Here is a 24948-nt window from a genome sequence, read left to right as displayed (position 1 = left end):
AGCAGCCTGGGATGAGATCCAATGCTACATAGCCTAGTGATTCTCAAATGAAACCAATGCTACATCAGAATCACCTGTGTGGCTGGTTAAAACTCAGACTGCTGGGCCAGCTCCAAAGTTTCTGATTCAGTAGTTGTGAAGTGGAGCTCTGAAATCCGCATTTCTGACAAGTTTCCAAGTGATGCTGATTGTGCTGGTCTGGGGACCATACTTTGAGAACTGCAGCATAAACATACAGATTAAAAGGACTCTACTTGACTACTGTTATCAAGACAAAACCAGATACAAATTACCACCTATACAGGGCTTATTTCTGTTTGCCTGTGCTAAACTTGATAGCTATATACCTCGGGACTGTTCCAAACTAGAAATTCTTGCTTGGTGCTATTGACATTCCAGAGCAGGATCTTTCAACCCTGTTCTTCCCCAGCCCCTATGGCCCTGACACACATGGATGACAGGTTCCCTCAGAGACCAGAGCCTTCTCAGGCTCTGATGAGTGCTGGTGATGGGCAGTTGCAACAATGGCTGTTACTGAGCCTCTTTCTTTCACTCTGATGGACAAAACGCTGGTGTATCTTGATGACAGTTGAAAACCTCAGCCTATCAGCTGATATTTAAAGGGTCTATTCAGTAAAATCAAAGGATGAGGAAACAACTCAAAGGCATCTCAGTCTTAAAAAGGAGATATGGATCACTTTCTTTGGGAATCATTTTGGCAGCTCCAAGGGTTGGATATTTTATCACAATGAAAGCAAAAACCCATACGTGAGAGTACATGTGCCTGTTGGTTTTAGTCAGTTCCAAGCCTTATGTCTGAGTTCAGGTGAGCTGGAAGTGAGAGATACAAACAATGACTTCAACCTGGGAGTCCAATGTTGAAAGCAGGACAAGCTGTGAAGACAGAGGCACTGGAAGAATGTTGCAAATATCATATTAGCCCATTCTCCAAATTAATCCAAAAAACTGTTTCTGCCACAATTATTTCTTCTTCTTTTTTTTTTTGAGCCATTCCTATCCCTTTCTACCTGACTTTCTGTAATCCTTTAATATCTTTACACAACTTCAACATTTTCCTCCACTAATCCTTTTCAATAATGTTCCATAATGGGGCTTATTATTTGTAGAGAACTTAAAATGATAAACTGACAAACACCTTTAAAAAAATCACCATACCTCAATAGTCTAAATAATATTAGTGATAAAATTCTTCCTCCACTGGAACACTCAGCTGCACCTGACCCCATTCTCCGTCACTGCTTTCAATGGTTTGCCTTAATTGAAAACCAGTTCTTCCCAGGTGCCACTACTTTTATAGCAACCTCTTAAAATAGAGGGTACCTGCAGAGAGGAGGCTGCATTTTTCTGGCTCCTCAGCGACAATTCCAGAAAGTTTTACACGCTGACTTTGGGATGATACCATGCTGTCTGTACTATGGTTCTGGCAATTAACTACTGGCTGACCGGGTCAGTGTCCAATATTTACTCAGCTCCACTCACACAGTCTGTTGATCTCCAGCATCTTTAACTCCATTCCTGCTTTAACAACCTTTTCCTTAGACCAGACTTGGAGTTGTCATCACCTAGAACTGTTCCCTTGCCGAAATCTTATACTGGGGAATCCCATTATATGACTCCAAGGTCTAGGGTCATGGCATAGACTTAGGCTGTATGCTGCACACGTCTAGGAAGTGTCATTCATGTGGATTTGCCTGTCACCCTCCTTCTAACACTTTCATTTAACCTTACTCGATCTGTGACTTGAGCTTAGCAAGATTTTCCATTGTTCAATGATATTTAAGTTAACAAATAATTGAATAACAAATACCATAAAAATCTGTAACTGTTGAACAATGGAAATCTTGCTAGGTACCAGGTTAGGCTTTCCCTCCTGAAATTTTCTTTCTACTTTTGCCTTTTCTCCCAGGCTATAAGAACCAATTAGGTTTATTTCATTCTCTCCCCAGCTTTGAAGCCCTGGGTCTATCTCTTCAAAGGCATTGTCATCAATCAGTATCCTTTAATTATCTTGCCTTCTTCTTCTTCTTCTTCTTCTTCTTTTTTTTTTTTTTTTTTTTTGCTAATCTACCCTGCCAATTCCAACTCTAATTCTTTGTTGTATTTATTATACACTAATGAAGTTGAACCTTACCTGGCCATTCAACACTACTCCAGAATTATTTATTCTCCCCCAGCTGCTTGATGCTCTCCTTGAATTTTATATCATGCCTAATTCTACCTCTTAGTGGAGAACCTCGCCCGTTCCAGTGAAAAGAGCATTTATTTCCTCAGCTCGGCCCGCTTCCAACTTTGTCAAGACTCATCTTCCTTCATCCTTTGCTCCTTGAACTTGGGCTCTTAATCCTATAAACCTAGTTGCTGCTAGGATCTTGCTCCAGAAGCGAACTCCCTTCTTTCCTTTCTTCAGTGTCCCTTTCTCTAACCAACTACCTTCTATTGTTCTTTTTCCTCTACATATAAACTTATTCAAATGGGGTGGAGGGATGTATCTCTCAACTTTGGCTCTTTTTTCAGATACTGTCTTTTTTCCTTTTACTGCAAAATTTCTTAACTGAGGAAGCCATACTTTCTGTCTCCAGTTCTTCACTTCTCATTTAGTCCAAACCACCCTGCAGTCTGGCCTCTGTCCACTCCACGCTATGGAAACCACTTTCCCCAAACCAGTGACTCAAAATTGCAAACTCAGAGCCGTCTTTCAGAGCTCTTTCGATGTAACCTGTCTGAAATGCCTGGTATTGATGATACTTTCTTCTTAGAATGTGCTTCCTATCTCTTGGACTGCTTTCTCTCCATTCCTTTTACTGGCTCCTCCTCATCTGTCTACCCCAAGTTCCAACATGAATCCTCTTCTTTTTTAAATCCAAAAACTACTGAGAAATCTGACATCAACTACAATTAGTGCACAAATATCTGCAGCCTCCACCTCCCTCAAGGCCCCAGATCCTTTGAGCTTTTATTTGTTCTTTATGTAAGTTCAAGATTACTCTCAAACAAACCTCTCGAATGTAGCTATATTACATTGCTAGTTAAATGAGGAACTGCTGCTTTAAGGGTATCTGAGTTGGGTATAAGGTTGACATCTTCCTGTGCAAAGTGAGGAATGAACCTAATGACACATCTAAATAGAATACCAGAAGGCCTCCTTATATGCTCTTAGAGATGAGCCACTATTGTACCCTGGGTACCATGGACAGAGCTAAGATTTTGCCTGGTCAGTTATTTGGGGTTTACTCTAATCCAAAAGCAGACAATTAAGTTCCCAATATTTAATATCTTATAACATGGCTGCAACAATTTTAGCCTGAAACATTTAGAGTAGAGTTGGTTATTTCAGCTACTTAAAAACCTAAGGAAAGCACTCATAAAATATATAACTTTGAGCAATACAACTTCCTGGTGGCAAGAAAATCATGTACATGCTTTAGCAACTGATTGAGGTGGCTTCACATTTGGGATTATTCGCTATAAACCATTTTATATAATCTAAAAATAATGACTTCGATATTAGAATAGTTTTTAAAAAAATATGTGTCTTCTTTTTAGCAGTAATTAGATACCACAGCCAACTGCCTATTATGTCCAAATCTATATTTTAATCATTAAATCAGTATTGGGAAAACTGGCTAACCATATGCAGAAGAACAAAACTAGACCCCTACCTCTCACCATATAACTCAAGATGGATTAAAAGCCTAAGAATAAAAAGTCAAACCATAAAAATCCTAGAAGAAAATCTAGGAAATACTCTTCTAGACATTTGCCTAGGCAAAGCATTTATGACTAAGTCTTCTAAAAATGCAACAAAATAAATAATTGACAGGTAGGACCAAATTAAACTAAACAGCTTCTGTGCAGCAAAAGAAACTCTCAGCTGAGTGGACAGGCAACTTACTGAATGGGAGAAAATGTTTGCGCACCAAGCATCTGACAAGGGACTAATATCCAGAATCTGTAAGGAACTTAAGGCAACAAATAAAAGAAACAAATAATCCCATTAAAAAGGAGGCGAAGGACATCAACAGACACTTCTCAAAAAAAGACATGCAAGTGGCCTAGAAACATCATTAATCACCAGAGAGATGCAAAACAAAACCACAATGAGATATCATCTCACACAGGTCAGAATAGCTATAATTAAAAAGGAAAAAGGAAAAATAACAGATGTCGACAAAGTTGCAGAGAAAGGGACCACACACATTGTTGGTAGGAATGTAAACTAGTTCAGCCACTGTGAAAAGTAGTTTGAAGATTTCTCAAAGAACTAAAAAAAGAATTACCATCTGACCCAGGAATCCCGTTACTGGGAATTCAGTATTCTCCCCCAAAATAAACTGTTCTTCCAAAAAGACACCTGTAACTCACATGTTTATCCCAGCACTGTTTACAATAGCAAAGACATGGAATCCACCCAGGTGCTCATTAATGGTGGACTGAAAAAAGAAAAGGTGGTATCTATCCACCACGGAATACTATGCAGTCATACAGAAGTACAAAATCATGTCTTTTGCAGCAACATGGATGCAGCTCGGGGTCATTATCCTCAGTGAATTTAATGCAGAAACAGAAAACCAAATACCACATGTTCTCACTTATAAATGGGAGCTAAACACTGAGTACTACATGGACACAAAGATGGGAACAGTAAAAAGTGGCGATCCCAAAATGTGGGAGGGAGAGAGGGAGGCAAGTGTTGAAAAAGTACCCATTGAGTACTATATTCACTACTTGGGTGATAGGATAATTGGAAGGTCAAACCTCAGCATCACACAATATACTCATGTAGCAAACCTGCACAAGTACTCTCTGAATCTAAAACAAAATAAAATTAAGAAAAATATGTAAACCACATTGTGGTAGACAGCTGTTTTCTTTTTAAATCTCTCTAGCATTAACCTAGTAACACTGACCCCCTTCTAGTTCCTGAGGCAAGATTCATGCCCTGGATTCCCATTCTTGTGAATCAATCCATTCCCTTTTCTGCCTAAGCTAGTTTGAGTTAGGTTTTGTCAGTTGCTTCTGAAGATTCCTGAGTAGTGGACATATCTTCTATGTGTAAGGAAATCTGTGTCTTTTTCTCCTCTATAACAGGAAGGCATGTATCTAACTGTTCCAAATGGTAATCAGTTCTTTACTCAAATTGATGGCCCATGGAATGTTAATTTCCCACAGGATGTTAATATGTATACCATAAAAATGTGTTCAAGTAAGTTTGAGAAATACTAAGAAAAACAAAGTAAAATAAATTTCTTTATGGCAGGAGCTTTCAGAATATTTATAATAATATGGTGGAGTATATTATGAATCTCTAAAAGGAGGGCTTGGTGTGCTTATTGCTCAGTTACCTGGTAACAGAAACCTTTTTCAATAGACCCATTTTGGGAAATAATACTTGCCTTTCCATGAGCAAGCAGGAATGGTCAAGTAAACAAACTGAAGGGCATAGACACATAGACACTTCCTGGTTTGTATTATAGTTATTTGTTTTCATGTCTTGTCTACTAGATTGTACACTTCTGGAGTCTAGTGGCTATGACTTAATCTCCTGTGTATCCCCAAAAACTAGCAGAGTGCCTAAAACACAGAAGATATGCACCAATAAATGAAAGAAAGAATAAACGATGAGTGAATTAAAAATTGATGGAAAGCATTCCATTGAACATCCTAAGCTGTGGTAAAAAACAGGACACAGGAATTGACAAAATAAAAATTTAAGAATAAATTAAATATGCATTATTCCTTTAAGCCTGTCTAATTAGTCAATGGGCATAACTTTGTAAGACATTTAATCATTTGAGAAGTTTAAAGAGAAGTTAAATTACTGGAGAACAAATCTAGTGTCTAGTTCCTTTCAAGAATAAGGAGCCAAGAATGCTAAAGGCTAAACTCAGGCATGACATCCATGACCATGACACAAACTTGCTAGGATCATGATTTTGGAGGGGTGGCACAGGCAGAAATAATGTTGGCTTTCAGAAATTATTTATCATGAACTGAAATTTAAAAGGCCACCCAGGCAGGTCAGCATTTATTTGCCCAATTGCCTCTATACATCCATTTATTCAATACATTTACCCAAAGTGCCATACATGTGAATGTGTAGCAATCATATTTTTGCAAAACAAACCAAAAACCCTGAGCAATTAGAAACACCTATCAAGTAGACAAAGGCAGAGCTTACATCTGGATTTTGAGTAGTTACAGGCACCTGTCACTTGCCATCATATGAGCTCACTAACAAAAGACATCTGCCATTTGATACTAATTGGGTAATTTGCACAGTGACTCTTGAACTCACAAATGGTTTATAGCAGATATAGTTTAACTCCACAATTAATATGTATTGCATTTTAAAAATCTTTATGAGGCTATAAAATCATTTTATCAGTTGTGTAAGAGGGGAACTCATGTTGAAGGTTTATCTCATAATATTGGAACCTTCCTTTAAATTCTTATTCTAATTTTGTTTGTAAAGAAAAAGAAATGCTTTTAAAAGTAAGAAAATGATAAGCATGGGTGACTAGTTTTATTGGAGAGCTTTTTTTTTAACCTGAAAAATTCTCATAAGACTCATATAATTTCTGATGCCCCAAATTTTCATAAATGTGTTTTCAGGATCAGATACTGAAAGAGGTGTTGCTTTAATAAGGAGCTTTTAAAAACCATGCTAATAAAATACACCACCATGTTATCAAGCCATATTTCAGACTAGTTCTATTTTTAACTTCTGCTACTTATTGTAAGAACTGATTATAATTGGTCCTCATTTTTCCAGAGACAGACATCTGTATGGTTATGATGATGGGACTGGGTTCCCTTCTTCAGCAGCACTGCTGAATCGAGAGAACACTGAGACAACAAAAGAAACCACAGTCCTCTCCCTCAAGCAAATGATTTAAGTAAATAAGATTAATAAAACGTGGCTTCTCTAATGCTGTTTGAAAAATCCCCCTTACATTCTCTTTCTTCCTTCCCAGGTCTCTCAGAACTTCTGTATAAAGCAAACATCAAAAGGACCAAAGATTTTTGTAGCGATTCAGCTGCCCACAGCAATGAAGTAAACCCTGATTTTCTTTCAGCCTAGGAAATGATCAGCAAGAGTCTTCACAAACAGCCTCTTTAACATTTGAGGCTAAAAAAGAAAGTCAGTGGAGCAGAACAGTTACTTTCACAAATGTCTTTAGGGTTTTTTCTTCCATTTTAAAAGTAACCCTTCTAATCCCTCCCAATAAAATATTTTTATTAGCGAAACATTTTGGCTAGACATTTTAAACATGCTTTAAAAAAAGAAAATGATAAAATATATTTATGTATTGGGTGTGACTTTCTCTAGTGCTTTTTTCCCTTGGCTCTCTCAAATACTGACTTCCTCCGGTTATAGAGTTTCAGCTAGCCTCTTTGGTGACTCTGCCAAGTCGCACCCCCCTTAGTAGTTTCCTTTTTGTCTCAGAATTCAGCTTTTGGGATTGAGCTCTGGAATCACTGTTCCTTTTTTTCTTTAGAGACAGACAACTCTACAAAGCAGTTCCCCCTAGAGTCCCACCAAGTGAACCCTGGTATTTGGATTTCAGGAGAGCCCATCTCGAGTGTCTACTTGAGGAATTTTGTTACCTACACTGTAGTTTTTTCAGGTGAGATGCTAAAGCTTGTGTTCAAGAAAGGCAAAGAGTGATGTGTGGCTTTCTCTAGCACTCAAGTAGACAATAAAGTAAAAAATAGTACAATTGATTAAATTGATAGGAAACCAACTTTACTGGAAAAGATAAAGCAATAAACTGGACAGAGATCCAGATGAATTTACAAACAATATGTAAATCACTGATAGCCCCCTCTTTTAAAGGAAACATATATGTATCTTCTCACCAACTTTATTCAAGTATGGACAGAAATAAACCTCAAGAAACCCTGTTTTTCCTTTCCTACATTAAGCTAGAGATGTCCACATAGGTCTCTCTTTGGATATCTCTCTCAAAGGAAACAGAGAAATTCCTAGAAAAGGGTCATGGGCCAGAGAATAAAACAGGCTTCCAACAACTCAAAATTTGTAAACTTTAGTCGCATGTCTGGATTATACTTAAATCTCAAACTTGGGAAGCAGCTGGGGAAGGGTAGACAGGCTGGAAGAGAAGTAGGACAGGGTTTACTAAGCAAATCAGTGGTATAGGAAAAACAGCTAACTTTTATGAAACTTTATTTTAATAAAGGTTACGATGGCTAGACACAGCTAACAAAGGACACCAAGAGGTGGTTGTGTCTCTTTGTTCACATTCTACACAGAAAGTAAAGCAGCAGCAGTAGCGGCTCCTTAGGAGAAAGCGCTCTCTCCCTTCATAAGAACTTCACAGTAATAGAACCCAGGAAATAAACAGACGTGGCTCTCTCATGGGGCCTAACCATGACCCCAAACAGTAAACCCAAGGGAAAATTCCACTTAGTCCAAGTTAGGCTGACAAAAGGGGTATCAATATTGCCCCTTAAAAGTAGGTTTATTTGCTCTGACGTAAGCTCCTTGGTAATGCCCTGGTCTAAATAGAAAAAAAGATCTATTTTATTTTTTATGTTCTCTAAAAGCAATAAGCTTATGTCCAAAAGATTCTAATTTCTTAGAGCTATTGCCAACCCTGTCAATATATGAAAGGCAACTCACATTTTCTCTTCAAGTGAATCTAAATTTTAATCTTTATTATCCTTTCCCAGATGTCACAACTTCTCTCTGCCAGATTCCCTATTATTTCAAGAGACAAGAATATTCCTTAAGGCCTCCTTTTGAATATACATCTTTCTGATATCATGTCTCTGGTTTCCCTGAAGACTGTCACATCAACAAATCTATCTTCTGCCTGGATTCTAGGCTTTGAAAATAATTGTATCAGTTTAGCCAGGCACAATCAACATTTCTCTCTTATACCCAGTCTTCAATTCAAGCACAGTGTATTTTTTGCACTGCCCCAATTCTATGCATAAAACTGTTGGTGCAGAAATTGGCATAATTGTGAACAGAGACAAGCCTTTCTGCAAAAAAGACAACTGTTAATCATGGACCACAGGAAGACTCTATTCTGAGACTGGTCCAACATAACATGAGCTATGGAAGTCCTAGGAGGGTATGGCTTGTGGAGTAATACCCTGATTAGTGTGCACCAAAAGATCTCAGTATTTTTTTTTTAAGCATCAAAAAGCCTTGCTCCTCTAGAAACATTTAGCGCATTCAAGCCCACACACACTCAGATAGTAATGATAATCCTTTCTTTGCGGGATTTGGAAGAGCTACAAAGAATGAAAATAGCCACAATATTTTGACAAAGTGATGCATTCTTCTCTAGGTGTAGTTGATGGAAACCTTTGGACTTTCCCCATTCAATTGATAAAACATTATAAATGCAAGAACATTGGAGTACATAAGGCTTTATAGGAATACAACAGATAAAGATACACACTTATTAGGTATATATGAAATACCTTATATATATATATATATATATATATATATATATATATTTTTTTTTTTTTTTTTTTTTTTTTTTTTTTTTTTTGAGACGGAGTTTCGCTCTTGTTACCCAGGCTGGAGTGCAATGGCACGATCTCGGCTCACCGCAACCTCCGCCTCCTGGGTTCAGGCAATTCTCCTGCCTCAGCCTCCTGAGTAGCTGGGATTACAGGCATGTGCCACCATACCCAGCTAATTTTTTGTATTATTAGTAGAGACGGGGTTTCACCATGTTGACCAGGTTGGTCTCGATCTCTCGACCTTGTGATCCACCCGCCTCGGCCTCCCAAAGTGCTGGGATTACAGGCTTGAGCCACCGCGCCCGGCCACCTTATATTTTTAAAATTATCTATTTGCATAAAATTGACAGTGTTAAAGGTATTCTCTCATACATTGCCAAGACATTCAGTATAAAAATAGTTTATTACTCAATTAATATTTAAACAGCATCATTCACTTTCTCCACTTCTGATTAAATGAGAAAGGGTGTTGGCAAGTTTTTTAAAATTTCTATCCACCTGTTTCCAAGCAAGATTTGAAATGATATTTAGTATTAAACACAAGGTAAAACAATAACATTAAAAATCAAAGCCAAGACAAAACCAAGTAAAAAGTGTAGATATTTCCAAGCAATTTTAACAAGTTAATTATCACAGTTGGGCCATGAATTTGCCTTTCACAAGCGTCAGCATTTGCTCACCAGATGCAACTACTGAAACTCTGCGCCTGTTTAACAGGGTATTTCTAGACTTATCTCACCAGCAGGGGCTCTGGATTAATTACTCTATTGTATTTCTCAGGAAGTGGTGAGTAGACCAACTGCCTTGGAATCTTCAAGGATGCCTATTTTTAAAATGCAGATTCCTGGGCCTGCCCTAGGCTTTTTGGAGATAGGGTTCTGGAATCTGCATCTCTGTATTACCCACCAGGTGATATTTTTGCTCTCTAAAGTTTGGAAACCACTACCTTCCTGAGAAGGGTGTTCATTGCATGGGAACTATAGAACACCCAGCAACAACGAACTAGAAAATTGTTGTAGTGATCAGCCCCTTGGATATTGCTTTATGTCTTGTTATTTCTGCCCTGAGCAGAAATATATTAAAATGCCTGGTCCATAGTTCACTTGATTTTTTATTTTGAATGGTCCCATGTGCTTGAACTCCTCTAACTATAATGTTATTCTCTTTCCAGCATCCTATCCCGCACCTGTTCACCCACACTTTTTTGGTTCCTACCACAAATTCCTGATAGTTGTGCATGTCCCATAACCTGCTGGTTACTTCTGAGCTCAGTTTGATAGGTCTGCATGTGCTACAGTCTCTGCTTGTCTCACTGGGATCAATTCACTCCATGCTGGTCATGGGCCCATCTGAGACCCTCTCTACCCCAGCTTCTAGCCATCAATGCCTACATATGGACCTAACTTGGAGAAATTATCTGTTCTTTGTTCTTGAAAGGTATTTCCAGTTCATTGGTTTTATTGGCTTATTCTCTGTATTTGAGGTATGTATCTTATGCTTTTCCCATTCTCTACACACTCTCGGACACAGTCTATTGCCCCTGCTCTTTTCCATTTTCCCCAGTACATTCATTGGCTTATATTATTGTCTTCTGATGTGTCTCTTACATTTGACAATTTCATATGAAGGCATATCCAACATCTGGCCTTTAAGTTTATGGTCCTTATTTCTAAACTAAACTTATGAATCCTTCAATCATATACTTGGGAATTTATCATCATTTAACATTCATTTACCCTCAAGTAATTTTGTTTGTTCTTGTTCCCTGTGAATTTTTGCCTTTTTGCCAAAAATTTACAATAATAAATACTTTTCCTCCTTCTTTGTGGAATTATTAAGACTCCTGTCAAAAATCTTTGTCCAATTTTTGAGAGGTACCCATTTTCCCTAGCTCAGAGCCTCCCTTTCTGGGCATAGACCATTCAGAAAATCATTTTTAAAAGATCATGGACAGCACATTCTGGAAGTTTTCTATGATTATGTGGCTTCCAAAGCAATCTGCATGAGTCTTCAGCAACCTGGAAGAAGACAGGATGGAAATACCACCTCCACACTCAGCTCCTTTATTCTTCTGCTCAAGGCTTCAAAGTTTTCAGGATGCCTCCTACTTTTCTTCAAATTGGCCATACGACCCAGGACAAGTGCACAGTGTCCAGTGGGCACAGTGAGGCTTAGGATCTCACTTCTGAATTTTGGGGAAGTTCACCAGAGGAGGCAGTACAGCAGAGAGAACACATCACAGTAACACAGGCAATTCCATAGCAACCCATAGGGAATCACAATTAGCTCCTCATGGGACTGACATGATTTCTTCCATCAGCTGGGGTGCCTGTAAACCCCAGTCATATGCCAGAGCTGCTTCTTACTAGCTGAAGGAAGTGAGCCAATTGTTACATTTTGGGGCCTTTGCAAGCTAGTTATTAAACACAGCCATTATTAACATTAAATTATGTAAATTAATAAAATCAAGTATATTAAAACAAAGATAACAAATACTAAAAACTCATTACTTTTAAACTATTTTACTACTATTTTACTATGTGTTACTATTATCTATGCACTTGAGATAATTTATATCTACTAAATCTGTACGGTGGAAATAATATATGATAGTGTGCAACTGCACATCCCTTCCCATCTCTGTGTTTACTAACATAACATTGGTAATTTGAAATAGGCTATGGTGGGATATTTACACCACAGAAATCAGCACGTGCTGCAAATCAGGACTTAAACAACCCCCTCCTCCCACCCCCAGCCAGTTGTTAAATATGTACCAGTGTATTATTGGCTGTGAATCCAGCCCACTCAGTATTAAGACGGAAAGTATAAAAGTACACCATGGTTATGGGTCAAATTTCCCTTCTTTACTTAAAACTTTCTCAATTCCCCCAACCACTTTCCTTTCAATATGGTCCACCATGTCTCAAGCCAAGGCCTGTGGAAGCAAAACCTATATCAAATAACTTACCTGAAAAACGTTCACACTGGCCCTCTTTTTTAAAATAATCAGAAATTGGCCAGGTGCGGTGGCTCATGCCTGTAATCCCAGCACTTTGGGAGGCCGAGGCTGGCAGATCATGAGGTCAAAAGATAGAGACCATCCTGGTCAATATGGTGAAACCCCATCTCTACTAAAAAATACAAAAATTAGCTGGGCATGGTGGTGCCTGCCTGTAGTTCCAGCTACTCAGAAGGCTGAGGCAGGAGAATTGTTTGAACCCAGAAGGTAGAGATTGTAGTGAGCCCAGATTGTGCCACTGCACTTCACCCTGGTACCTGGCGACAGATTGAGACTGTCTAAAAAAAATCATCAGAAATTCTTTCATATAAATTTTACATCTACTTTTTCTCTGCTCAAAGTCCCCACTCTTTTACCTGCATTGTCTCCCAGCCCCTACTATGCACTTGTGTGTCTATGTGTTTATATCTGTATGCTTGTGTTTATGTGTTTGTATCTGTATGTATTAGACAGTAGCTTGGCAGTTACTTCTGATTGACTCAATTAAAATATCTGTAATTTAAGCCCAGCTTAGTATCTACTAAAACACTAGAAGGTGAGATCATTAACTGTCTTAGAATCAATACTTGAGCCCTTAAGAGGGAATTCAGAAGGTTAGCAAACATTATTAAAAGATCAGAAAATGGATTCAGAAAAATCTAAAGAAAGTAAAACTCTATATGGCAATGATAAGGCTAATGGGAAACTGAAAGTTACCATGGGATGATTGGGAATTTTATACAAAGAAGTCTTTGTTCTGTTTCCACTCACAATAAGCCAGGAGAGATTCAACTTACAGCACTTCATCAAAAGAACTGTAAGAGAATTCAATAAGAGAAAATTATCTGAAGGTTCTATTTCTCCTAAAGTTGTTTTTAATCAACATTTTAATCAATGATCCTACAGAAGCTTACTCTGAAGGTAGAGAGTCTGATTACAAAAAGTCACTCAAAAATATAATCAATGGAGGACGGGATATCTGAGTTGTCCCCACAAATAGATATGGACTCTGGCTTTTAATATCCTACAAAGTTCTAAGCTTAACCGAAGATCATATTTACTAAAGTTATCCCAAGTAGAGTATGTGTATGATTAAGGGATAAGGATATAAATGCCTAAGACACATGATACCAAATCTGACCAAAGAAACATCTTGTCTAAAATCTTGTTTCTGATAAAGTCAGTGAAGTTATTTTGCTAGAGAGCATATGAGGGTCTCCAATAATGTCCCCTAATACTTCATGAGGTCTGTGTGTTTGTCTAATCTCATTTTAAACCAATTTATGTATTAACATGTACAACCTCCTATGGTAATTACTTCTCTATTTTTTATTACCACTCTCATGACAGATATAGTTTCTATACAAGTTTCTTCCAGTATTCTGAAATTCACTAAATCTCTGTGTATGTATTATAATATTTTTTTGAAATAGAAAAGGTAAAAATTACTAAATTCATTCATTAATTGATTAATGCAATTCTAATAAATTAATCAATTAATTAAAAAAGTTAGAATTAACCCTATTTAAGCCCTACAAGTTTTAAGACTTCCAAGGACTTTCATAATTTGGCCTCTAGTTATCTATTTAATTTTTTCTTTCTCCACAACCTTTACCCAACCTACTCCAAATGCTTCAATGATAGTAAGTTACTAAATTACTTTCAGTTCCTTAAAAGTGCCATGGAGATTTGGCAGGAGGAGTTTTCCTATTTCTGGAAGGCCTTTTCTTCTACTATGAAGACGTCTGACTCATCCCTGGTACCCATACCTGGTTTAAGTGCTACTTCCATATGTCCCCATAGCAGTTTATGCTTGCCTTTCCCAAGAATCTCTGAAACTCTCACTAGGCTTTTAGGTTCTTAAAAACAGAGACAGTGTCATTTTTGTCCATCATTGTATCCCAGGGTAGTAGACACTCAATAATTATTATTAAATGTATAAATCAAATAAATTGGTAGATTTTAAATAATAGTATCACTGTGTTCTCAGACTAGAGGTCAGTCTATCAACTCTGCTCCTTTGAAGTTGAAGTTGAAATATGGCCCAACTTCATGGCCATTATATTCGTCATTTTCTCAATCATGCCAGGAATCATTAAGTTTCCCAAAAGCAAATTCATGATGATTTTACACATATGTCATTTCATGCCTTTGCTTTCCTTGCTGGTGATGTCCGGGATTTCACTGGACTTTTTGGCTGATATCTTCAGATAATACTTGTAATGGCTTCAAGGTCTTTTTTACCAGGTTGGAAATAATCATTTAGAATTATCATCCTGTACAAATGGTTTATAGGATAGAAAAATCAGAAACAGTGAACTGAGTTTAAATTTATCTTAAGTTTGATTCTGTTACCAGCAGCACAATTTTTATCCCTTTGTTAAACAGAGCTGAAAAGCTATTGTAAAGTTCAAGAACATCTCCCTTAAGGAACAAAAGCAGGAGACAACTTCTGTTATGATGAGCGAAATCAAACAAACCTTGATTCTGAAACAGCTTCGTTCTCAGAAAGATGGATGACTTTTTAAGGGAGGCGACCAAAACAAGAGTGAAAAACCAAAGGCAGGGCTTGGGACCAGTTAAGATTAGATAAGCATAAAGGCGTCTGCTCGAAAGTTATATATAGGCTTGATAGGGAGAACAGAAGTGTCATGGCAGTAAGGTATGAATTACAAAAAGATGTCTTGGTTTATAAGAGATTTTACTTGGTTTTATTAATCTGCTCTCAGATGTATAATACTTTAGGCTTGGAAAGTAATTTTCTTGTAAATAGTTTAAATAAAAACATTTGATATTAATTTATTTTTTTAATTTTAATTTTAATTAATTTATTTTTTGAGATGGAGTCTCACTCTGTTACCCAGGCTGGAGGGTAATGGCAAGATCTCGGCTCACTGCAACCTCCGCCTCATACATTCAAGCAATTCTGCCTCAGCTTCCTGAGTAGCTGGGATTATAGGCATCCACCACTACTCCTGGCTAATTTTTGTATTTTTAGTAGAGACAGGGTTTCACCATGTTGGCCAGGCTGGTCTCGAACTCCTGACATCAGATGATCCACCAAACTTGGTCTCCCAAAGTGCTGGGATTACAGGTGTGAACCACTGTGACTAGCCTTTGAGATTTATTTAAAACCAGCTTCCACTTACAAGTTATTTTAAATTATTTTTCTATAAGACTTTATGTGCTTCTAGATGATAGTTTCTAAAATAAATTGTCATTTAAACTCCAAGTCCTGTCTCAAGACATTATAGGTGAATAATGAAGGTCACTTTATGATAATTATTAGTAAAAATACAGTTATCTGCTTAGATGATTATTGGGAATAAGCAAATTTTTCTTTTTCTTTGAAAATAAAAAGGATCAAATGATAAAAATCTTCCATTTGTGACTCATAATAATTAAAGATTGGTGCTCAAAGCATAAACATCTCTTTTTCTGCCTCTCTTCATAAACTTGCTTTCTTAATGATTTTAATCAAATGTTCAGGTGAAATGACATTGATTTTATACCATGAGGCTTGGAAAAGCAGCTCAAGAGGATTGAGTCACATTCACACTAGTCATTGTGGCAGTGATCACAGATCATCGTGATGATGGGGACAGGATAATTGAAAGATTCTGCACTCTGGTCCAAAAAAATCAGCTGCACAAGGACAAGGCTGGGGAGACAAGAGTTTAGTGGTGCATGTATAAAAAAGATGGTCATTATCTAGGTTCATGCCCTGAAATTGGTTTTTATGTCTCACTGGTTTATTTTAATCTGAACAGACACAGTTTTTCCCATAATATTAAGTTTTCTGAAGCACTTAAGGAATGCTTTTTAATTAAGTTTTGTAGGATGTTCCTCATTTTTGATTTGTCTGATTATTTCCCCTTGATATCCAATTATTTTTACTTTGGTTCCTCTTTCCCCTGAATTTCCTATAAACAGGAAGTTGGGTCTTAAACGGGTTGACACACTATGACGCTGGGACCAAATCCAATCTACTGCTTATTTTTAGAAATAAAGTTTCATTGGCACATAGCCACCCCCATTTGCTTACGTATTGACAGAACTGAGAAGCTGTGACAGAGACCGGATAACCCACAAAGCCTAAAATAATTATGATCCAACTCTTTCCAAATAAAATTTGCCAAACTATCGACTAAGAAATTGATTAGGTTCAGGTAAAATGTTTTGGCACCAGGGTGATGTACTTCATATTATACCATCATGAGGCACACTGTCAGGCTGCCCCACTATCAGTGATGCTAAATCAGTACACTTGGTTAAGGTAGTGATAGGCATATCTCCACTGTAAAAGCATATTTTTCCCCTTTTAAATTAGTAATTCATAGAGTTATACTTGGTTGTGTATAAATACCTGATTTTCTAAAACATCCTTTATCTAAAAGTTTCACCATCCATTGATGATATTGAATTATTACATTAGGAAGTGAAAAATCTTGTTTTCTAAATCTATAATTTCTTCAGCATTTATTAGCTGACACAATAAAATAGCCTAAACTCACCCTATAATTTCCCTGCCTCAGACCTGGAATCAGCCATTTGCTTCCCAATTAGCCCTGGTTCCTTTAGGTGGGAAATAATATCTAGAAATCAATATCTATATACTAGGTACGCTCAATGCCACTGGAGTGTCATTGTTTCTAGGCCCTATTGTGATGCTTTCTAGAGAGTAAAAAATTTATTTAAAAAATTACAAGTTATTATTTATATTTTCATTTTATATTTAATATTACAGTTTTGAAATTTTGATTTAATATTGGCATTTTTCTTTTACACTGGGTCTTAGTCCTGCTAATAGTAATATGTTGATTTACATGTTTTATTCTACTACAAATTTAAAATATTTCAAAGTCTCAATACTAGTGTTATCATTAATAATAAACCTAATGAGTGAAGTCTGGGATTTTTTTTCAGTACTTTTTCCCTAAAAATATATCTAAATAACATATACAGAGTACTGTTTTATTACTATTTTTTTGAGACAGGGTCTCACTCTGTCACCCAGGTTGGAGTATAGTATTATGATTTTGGCTCGTTGCAACCTCCACTTGGTCCCAGGTTCAAGTGACCCTCTCACCTCAGCCTCTTGTAACTGGAACTACAGGCATACAAGCCTGGCTAATGTTTTTGTATTTCTGCCAGACACAGGGTTTCATCATGTTGCCCAGGCTGCTCTGGAACTCCTGAACTTAAGCAATCCAACCACCTCAGCTTCCTCAAGTGCTGGGATTACAATTGTGAGCCAGCAAGCCTGGCCCAGAGTTTTCAAAAGTTACTTAAAATTGTTTTTTTTCTTCATGTAGTTATATTATCTGAGTGGGGAGGGGTTATAAAAAACTTTCTTATGACAACTGGGGAAATTTGAATATGGCTAGATACTAATTGATATTATGGAATTACCATTCATTTTCTTAGGTATCACAGTGGTATCGTCGTTAAGTAGGTGATTGTTGTTATTCTCAGCTAGTTCATGTCAACATGAATAAAGTGTCATGATGTCTGCAACTTTCTTTCAGAATGGCATAGCAAAACAAAGTGTGTGTGTGTGTGTGTGTGTGTGTGCGTGTGCGCGCGCACGTATGTGTAGAGAGAGAGAAAGTACAAATGATAAAGCAAATTCAGCAAAATATTAAAAATCAGAAAACTGGGTAGAAATTGTTTGCACTATTCTTATAATTCTTCCTTAAGCTTGAAATTTTATCAAAAATTTAGAGAAAATGGTGGGGAGAAAGAAAAATATTATCATTGAATTATGAATTTTTTAATGTGTTCCATACATGCATGCACAAACACCTTCCCACTTTGGGCAAAATTAATTAATGTATATATCTTGGGGAAAGAAGCTTATAAGTTTGCTCTGTTTTAGTAGAAGGGTCAGACCATACATAAGGCTCTGAGTGTTGGACTGTGGAAGTGAATAGGCAGAAAAGAATGTAATTAGATGAGAATGGTGTCTTAGGTTTAATAGAATGTCAAGTTTTCTCAGCTTTCCTTCATTTCCATTCATTTCTAAAGGCTAGATAGAATCCAAATATGTAAGAATATTTTGCTTTTAAGCAGCAATACTAATGTTTCCTCCTTCTTCCGCCATCCTGCTATACCTGGGGTCAGTGCACATTTTGTGAAAAGGGTGGCAAATAATATATATTTCAGGCCTGTGGGCCATACAGTCTCTGTTGGCATCTATTCAACACTGTCACTGCAGCACACAAAAGCAGCCAGAGACAAACAAATAAGCTCGGCTCTGATCCAATAAAACTTTACTTACGGACGCAGAAATTTTAATTTCATATAATTTCTGCACAATGCAAATTCTTTTTATCTTTTTTCAACCATTTAAAAATGTAAAAACACAGGGCTGGGAGTGGTGGTTCACACTTGTAATCCCAACACTTTGGGAGACCTCGTCACTTTGACGAGGTCAAGAGATCGAGACCATCCTGGTCAACAAGGTGAAACCCCATCTATACTAAAAATACAAAAATTAGCTGGGCATGGTGGCGCGTGCCTGTAGTCCCAGCTACTCGGGAGGCTGAGGCAGGAGAATTGCTTGAACCCAGGAGGCGGAGGTTGCGGTGAGCCGAGATCGCGCCATTGCACTCCAGCCTGGGTAACAAGAGCGAAACTCCGTCTCAAAAAAAAAAAAAAAAAAAAAGTAAAAACACGTTCTCTTAGCTTGCAGGCAAAGCAAAAAACAGGCAGAGAGCCAGATATGGACTAACCCAGGGAACAAAAGGGAAAACTTGCAATTGAATTTTTATGTCAGCTGCCCTTTAGCTGCCTACCTTAACTTTGGTGAAGGAAAGGGGCTCTCTTGGATGGTGTGATGGGTTTGAGCAGCACTATACTTTAAAGACATTGAACAGAGAGTGGGAGTCTTCTCTGAGACCTCCAAGATTAACGAAGCCCACGAGCTGCTCTAAGTAAGGAGGCTTGCTTCAAGTTTGTAATCACTGTGATTGAAGGAGTCATAATGAAGGTAATGGTAACTGGAACCTTGGTCTGTTAGTCCAGTATCTGTTCAGAGTCGGAGAGCAATATCTATTTGCTCCCTTCTGCAAGTTGAAGCCACTTTTCTCACTGTCTGTCCTTTGAGGCGTTTACCTTGACAGATCAATCTCATGTTAATATATCTGTGGATTAAATTTGGATTGCTTTCAGATATGAACTTGTCTTATTTAAATAAATGTATATTAGATGCTGATATAACAAATTCCTAAGCAATAAGCTTTATTTACAATAATTTATACCTTCTATAGTGATCCTGAACCACAACGTGGTTATATCATTATATAACCACATCATGGTGGTGTCCTCTGGGCCAGTCAGAATTTTCCTCCTAAACCCTTCTCCACTATAAATGGCAAATGAGTTGAAAGCATACTCTCTCCAAAAAGAACTCATAAAAGAAAGACCTTATAAGGATGGAGACAGATATGGGGAAAGAGAAATATACAATATCCTCAATATTAAAAGTTTGTTAGGAGAAAGATTTACCTTTGTTTCACATGGTCTCAAGCAACAGAAGGAGGACCAATGTGTACCAGAGACAGATCTGGGCTTACTATCAAAAAATAAAGGAATAAAAAAAAGGAAAAGAAAAATTCTATAGCTATCCAAAGATGAAATATACTGCCCTCAAAGATAGCAAGTTCAACATTAGGAGATGCATATGTACCTAGGATGCATGAAATGTAGGAACACTTAGTAGAGAAGTGGAAGAGATTTAAACATTAAAACAAGTGAATTAGATGACTTTTAAGGTTTATGATCTTTAATACTTAGGCCTGACAATTTTGAGATGGTACTTTTTCCTTTGTTTAGAACAACAAGCAAACATAAATAACCAAGAGACAATTCCTTATTCCTCTAGTTTAACCAGAACTAAAACAAGTGTGGCTCATTCACCTATACTAAATCAAGGCCCTACCAGTTACCCAGTAGCAGTGGCTTCTTCTAGTTAGATTCCTCTTCTCAATGAGTATTTATTGAGATTGAGTTACCTACAGTGTCCCAGATACAAAGGTAGGATGCTGAAGACAGACACAAATTTCACTTCTCTTTACTGGAGAAGATAAAAATTTAACAAGTAATTATAATATAAAATGAGCTTTAAGATTGCACAGGAAAAGAGCACTATAGTGGTTTTCAAATAGGATCATAAATTATTGGATACTCCTCTGTTGAGAGTTTGGATCTAAATGCCTTCTACTCGAATCTGGATGGGACTTATAATTAATTTGACCAGTGGATAAAATACAAGTACCACTATATAATTTCCAAGACAAAGTCATGAAAGCTATAAGGCTTTATGATTTTTTTCCCTTTTTTGTTGGAAGATAAGCTCTTGGAGCTTAGAGGCATTACATAGGAAGTCCAGCTCCTCTGAGGCCACTATGCTTTGAAGAAGGCAAGCTTCATGGAGAGACTGTGCATGGCCCCAAATGACAGTTGCCAGCTATACCCAGCTTTCTAGTCATCTCAGCTTAAACGAAAGAAGTCATCAGATTATTCCCTCCCCATCCATGCAAGACTTCCAAGCTGAAACTCTAGAAATTATGAAACAGAGACAAACCATCCTCTCCATCCCCTGTCCAAATTCTTGACTCCGTCCAAATTCATCTCAACAGGCATCATGAAAACACACACCAAGAAGACCTAACTTCAACAAGGGGCCAAAGAAGGTCTTGCGGAGGAAGTCACATTTGTGCAGAGAAATGAAGAACACAGGAATGGAGTCAGCCTCAGGAATGTTCCCAGTGGAAGAAACATCCATCTGAAGACCCAGTAGAGGCAAGAGAAATCCTAGGGCCCTTGAGGAACTGGCACAGCCCAGCAGCCCAGCAGTCTGGAGAGGAGTGGGAGGGGCAGGAGTCTGGTGAGAGATTAAAGAGCTAAGCAGAGTCCAGCCATGGGCATCTCAGAGGCAACATTAAGGCAAATGAACTTCACACAAAGTGTGAAGAAAGACCACAGAAGGGTTTCCAGCATCTGAATGACATGACTGGCTGTGTTTGCTTTGGGGCAAGGCTGAAGCAGTGGAGTGTTGTGACTGTAATTCAGGTGAGAGAGGATAGTGGCCCTATCAGGGTGATATCAAAGGATATCAATATTCAAAAGGTAAATTCAAAGAATTTAATAAGCTTTTGACGGTAGACATGGGGAGTGAAAGAAGGAGGAGTCACCTTGGGTTTCTTATTAGGCAGTGAGTACATCCTGTTGTCATTTACATAAAAGGAGATGCTGGAGGAAGAACAGGGTGGAGAGAGTGATGAATAGCTCTACCTGAGGCATGGAAAATGTGAAGTGCCAGAGAGACATCCATATGACAAAGCCCCAGAGACAGCTGGCTAAACACTGTAGATAGGGAAGAGGGTGTAGAGAGAAACAAATATAACAGTGTGTATTGTGCTCCAGGTACTTTATATACATTATTTACTTTAATTCTGCTAATAACCACTTAGGTGTGTTCAGAGACGTAGGTAACTTGACTAAGGTTATAGAGGTAGGAAGTGGTAAGGTAGGGATTTTAAAACAGATTTTTCTTACTCCACATTAAAAAAAGACAATCATAATGCCAGGTGATTCTTTTTAGGTTTGGAAGGCAGCAAAATCAGCATTTGGGAATGCCTCTCCAGTCAGTTTAGTGAGCGACCTGAACAGCCAATAGTATGAACACAGGCCCGAACAGGAGAAAGCCATCCAGCTGGTTCAGGCCATGATGCAGACGCCAATGCCACTTGACCTTGATGCAGAGGGTTCACTGGTGCCCCGGTGTATTCTGGGTGACTAGAACATCTTATAGAGCAGGTCAAAACCTTTATAGGTTCTTACATAGTAGAGACCCTCAGGGTTCTACAGCCCAATCATGCCTTCTTTGCAAGTTGTAATTTTTCTTTTACAATCTAGCTCTTGAATCACTATTGGACCCTGGTGATCATTATGATTAACTATCATTTGTCAAACAGATACATGTAGTAGGCATTGCAGTAAGTGTTTTCCATGTTTTAATGTATTTATTCCTCACAAGAACCATATGAGGTATATATTTTTTTTTACCTCCATTTTATAAACAAGGATTTGGCTCCTGACCTTAAGGCCAGGTAACAATGAGACTCTAGCTATTCCTATGAGCTGGGTGTCATCTGAGCCACCAGATACATCAAGCAGTGCCTAAGCAGTACCAGCTCATGAAATGAATGCGGAATGGGCCTGAAGACCCAGGTAATTTACACAGACAGGCAGCTCCCACTCAGCCTGCCACTCGTGCCACGGTGAAACCCCTCCTTCAACCCACACCAACAGCCCCTAAGACACCCTCTGGGAAAAAAAAAGGAGCCGATCTTACAGCTGGACCTACACATGCACTGGTGCAGACAGAAGCAGAGTGCTGGGATTGATGGCACTGCCCAGACATGTCCCTGAAAGGGGACAGAGGAGGGAAATTTCCCACACAAATATAATTTCAATAGGATGATTTCCACGTTCACTTTACCTGATGTAAAGAGTTAGTGACTGGCTCATATTAGGTACTCAACAAATTTTTTTAGTAGATGAAAAAAAGATGGATTCATAACATTTCGTGGACAGTAGCCAATGGTTTGGCCAGTAGGTTAGGAACGCTGAAGGGATAAAATTGGAGGATTTGTGAAGTCTCAGAAAGGTTGTTGGAATTAGTCCAGAGTGCGTAAGTATTATATGAAGGTGGTTTTAAAGAAGTAGGTGGGAGTCATGGCCTACTGTGTGTGTATCAGTTTCCTTCCCCAGCAACCTGCTGCTTGCTCAGTGGGATTATGATCAAATGCTCCTAGTGGTGGGAACAGGAGGTATGCACTGCTCAACCAAGTAGGTTGCTTTTATCAAGGCTAATCTGACTACAGCACCTGTGAGGCCTTAGCATGGTATAACACCCTAAGGGAATCAGCCAATTTTAACCAGTTCCAATATTTTATTGCATGCTTTCTATCACAGGAAGGGCAGAAAAAATAATTGGATTTTCTTTCACTATACACTATTTTTGTGCCAACTGTGTATCCATAGTATCCCACAGGACATTGTTTCTTTCTGAGGAAGTCCATGTACCATGTAGGAAGTAGAGCAACGGGCTGAAGTGCAGGCATTCACTGCATCACCTGGATGCTCCCGTTCTTATAAAACAACAGAATGACCAGTTGAGGACTCTGCTACAGAATGAACAGGCAAGAAGTATTTTCTGAGGTTCAATGTTGTTTCATAAGAAGTGCCTTTGCTCTGATTAGTGACAAATATACAGTGCTATTTCTCACAAAGACACAATATGCACATAGTTGTACCACTAAATACAAGTGGGAATGGTGCTTTTCACAATTAACTCAAACGATCCTTTTATAAAATTTGTATCCCATCTCTAGGACTCCAGGCTCTGCTGGTTTTACTTCTAAGGCTTCCACCAGGAGGACAACAATGGTTACACTGACTTAAGATCTGATGCGAATGTTTGCCTTTTGGGGTTTGTCATATAATGAAGCAAGCAGACAGAAAAGAAGGTTTAAGTGTTGTCTGGAACAATGGACCTCTCAATGGGAAATAGGAGTGCTGTAATTTAATACAGGCAGGGAGAAGCAGCTGAAATCCAAAGAATTCAAGGACACCTTATGGAATTGTATGCCCGGGGGGTAAAAGTCAGCTTATGCAAGCAAGTCCTTCAGAAATGAAGGTAGGAGTCAACCTATTGAGTAAAGAACTGCAATCAGTCACGATGCTGGCTGAAAGCAAAGGGCATCTGTAACTCACAGTAGAGAAGAAAAATTGTAAATCTGAATTTTGGTCTGGACCATTTACAGAAGGGTGTTCATCCTTGATCTGACACACACACACACACACACATACACACACACACACACCCCTACTTTCTGTCCACTTCCTTTGCCTCCCTTTTCCTTATTATTTTACATGAGGTGTTGTTATTGGTAGTGAACTTGAAAATTCCATTCACAGATCATGGAATATCAAGATAGATCATGACAAGACTAGAGGACAAAAGCACAAAAAGATATGACCTAAGGATTTGAATTTGGAGCTGGATGCTGTAACAAATGAGATATTAAGTTTATTCCCTTTGGGAATGAAATGAATATATTTTGGCTTGTAAAAGGTAAAACAACAGTGTTAGGTGGAGAGAAATTGTTTCCTGTTTTAAGTAGAAAAAGAAGGGTATGTGTTGATTTTTCCAACTACAGTTGTGAACTGTAGGATTGTTCTCTTTCTTTTTTCTCAGCTTCTGAGCCCCCTTCCTCCTTTGGAGAAATCCCCACTGTAAGCTGAGGCCCGATGCATGCTTTCCCAGCCTCCTTTGCAGCTAGAGCAAGAGTGTAGAACCTGAGCTCAGCCCTGCGGATGCTGCACTCAGAAGTCAGTGGTGCAGAGAAGCA

The 24948-nt window shown here is 38.2% G+C and overlaps 1 protein-coding gene and 1 long non-coding RNA gene across 7 annotated transcripts in view; one reads left to right on the top strand and one right to left on the bottom strand.

Annotated features, from left to right (window-relative positions):
• Positions 1–24948, bottom strand: part of CCDC148 (coiled-coil domain containing 148) — a 342429-nt gene that overhangs the window by 94651 nt on the left and 222830 nt on the right. The window lies entirely within an intron of this gene.
• The window catches only part of LOC104649957 (uncharacterized), a 62918-nt gene that overhangs the window by 18336 nt on the left and 19634 nt on the right, over positions 1–24948 (top strand). Inside the window, exon 4 of the long non-coding RNA XR_743710.1 lies at positions 23929–24063. This is a non-coding gene — a long non-coding RNA (uncharacterized LOC104649957). The remainder of the gene's footprint in view (positions 1–23928; positions 24064–24948) is intronic.

The sequence above is a fragment of the Saimiri boliviensis genome, chromosome 5 (genome assembly GCF_048565385.1).
Source record: "Saimiri boliviensis isolate mSaiBol1 chromosome 5, mSaiBol1.pri, whole genome shotgun sequence".
Taxonomy (NCBI): Eukaryota; Metazoa; Chordata; class Mammalia; order Primates; family Cebidae; genus Saimiri; species Saimiri boliviensis.
Note: the sequence above shows the minus strand (reverse complement) of the source record. Positions and strands in the feature narration are given on the sequence as shown.